Source organism: Phocoena phocoena, chromosome X (assembly GCF_963924675.1).
Source record: "Phocoena phocoena chromosome X, mPhoPho1.1, whole genome shotgun sequence".
Taxonomy (NCBI): Eukaryota; Metazoa; Chordata; class Mammalia; order Artiodactyla; family Phocoenidae; genus Phocoena; species Phocoena phocoena.
Genome location: NC_089240.1, coordinates 63585063 through 63587514, shown reverse-complemented (window position 1 = coordinate 63587514; position 2452 = coordinate 63585063).

Below are 2452 nucleotides of genomic sequence, written 5' to 3'. Positions count from 1 at the left end.
ATTGTTGTATCTCCTGGTGGAAGCATTTGGAACTAAGACCTGTAGATCAGCAGAACACAAGGTTACAGAGACAGAAAGCAAAAATTTTGCTAGTGGATAACTACTGTAATAGTAGTGGTGCCACTCCCGTTTCCACCCCTTGATTCCTGGACCCATGAATTTTGGCTATGGGAGGAATAGTACCATGTATTGGATGCTGATTTAGGGTATATACAAATTCCTGGAGAACATGCCCCAGCCTTGCAAAGTATTGCTTTCCAGATGGTGCTGTAATTGTCTTCATAAGGCCATTCCATGGTTCTATCAACTCAGCTGCTTCAGGATGATGAGGAACATGGTAAGACTAGTTAATTCCATGAGTATGGCCCCACTGTCATATTTCAAGTACTATGAAATGAGTTCCATGATCAGAAGCAATGCTCTTTGGAACACATTGTAGTGAATAAGGCATTCTGTAAGTCGACAGATGGTAGTTTTGGCAGAAACACTGTGTGGTGGGAAGACAAATCCATATCCAATGTGTTTGTTCCAGTAAGAATAAAGGGCTATCCCCTCTATGATAGAGGTGGTCGAATGTAATCAACCTGCCACCAAATAACTGGCTTGATCACCTCTGGAAATGGTGTCATATCAGAGACTCAGTGATGGTTTCTGCTGCTGACAGGTTGAACACTCAGCAGTGGGTGTAGCAGTGGGTCCTCCTTGGTGAGTGGAAGTCGATGTTTCTGAGCCCATGCATAAATTCCATCCCTATCACCATGGCCACTTTGTTCATGTGCCCCTTGAGCAATGACAGGAATGGCTGAGGAAAGTGGCTGACTGCTCTCCACAGAACAGGTCATCTTATCCACTTGATTATAAAAATCCTCCTCTGCTGAGGTCACTCTTTGGTGAGCATTCACATCAGACACAAATATCTTCAGTTTTTGTGGGAGGTTTTGCCCATTCAAAGAGGCCTACCCACATATGTCTTCCCTGGACCTCTTTGTCACGAATTTTCCAATCATGTTCCTTCCAAATCTCTGCTCACCCATCTAAACCATTGGCTACAGTCTATGAATTGGTATACGCACACTCACACCTCTAGCCATTTCTCTTTCAAAGTAAAAATAACAAACATGTTCACTGCTCAAAGTTCCGTCCAGTGGAAAGATTCCCCTTCATCACTGTCCTTCAGGGATGCCCCACAAAGAGGTTGTAGTAAAACTGTCCACTTTTAAGTGGTGCCTGCATATCAAGCAGAACCATCTGTAAACCAGGTCCAAGTTTTCTCTTCTTCAGTCAACTGACTGTAGAGAACTCCCCATGAGGCAATAGATATAAGCTGGGAGAAAGGAAGTAATATAGAAGTAGTGGGGGCCATAAACATTTGTGCCACTTCTTTATGTAATTTACCTTTGCCCTCAGGGCCTGCTAAAGAGTAATTTTATATACCACTTCCATTTGCTAGTGGAGTGCTGCTGTGCATGGACAAAATTATGGGTTGGTGGGGAGGCAATATCCACTTCATCATGAGCATCTCAGGTCTCATAGTAACTTTGTGGCCCATGGTTAGGTGTTCAGTCTTTACTAAAGCCCAATAGTAAGCAGCTAAAAACTATTTCTCCAAAGTGGAGTAGTTATCTGCAGAGGCTCTCGGGGTTTTGCTTCAAAATCATAAGGGTATGCACTATGATTGACTATGAGGGCCAACCAAAGGCCCCAAGTGGAATCCCTATCTGCAACTGACAAATGTCACTTCAAGTGCCATTGGATCTGCTGGAACATGTGGCCCAATGGCAGAGCAGCTTGTACAGCAGCCTGAACCTGTTGCAAAGTTCTCCCTTGTTCTGGGCTCCATGCATGGTTTTTTAGGTCACTTGGTAAATAGATCAGGGTAGCACATCTGAATGAGAAACATGTTAACTCCAAAATCCAGAGGCCCACTAGGCATTGTGCCTCATTTTTGGTTGTAGGAGGGGTCAGATGAAGCAATTTAACCTTCATAGGGATATCTTCATATCACACCACTGGATCCCTTGAAATTTCACTGAGATAGAAGCCCCTGAATTTTGTAGGATTTATTTCCCACCCTCTGACATGAAAATGTCTTTCCTATAAGTTTAGAGTAGTTTCCACGTCTGGTTCACTAGTTCCAATCAGCACAATGTCATCAATGTAATGAACTAGTGTGGTGTCTTACAGAAGAGAAAGGCAATCAAGTTCTTTGTAATCTAAAATATGACAATAGGACAGGAAAATTGATATACCCCTGCAGCAGGACAGTATTGCTGGCTTTGCAAGCTGAAAGCAAACTGCTTCTGGTGGTGTTTACTAACAGGTATTGAGAAAAAATGTATTTGCCAGATCAATAGCTGCAATATCCCCAGATACCAGGGGATATGTTAATTTGCTCAAGCAAAGAAACCATATCTGGAATAGCAACTGCAATTGGACTCATCAACTGGTTAAA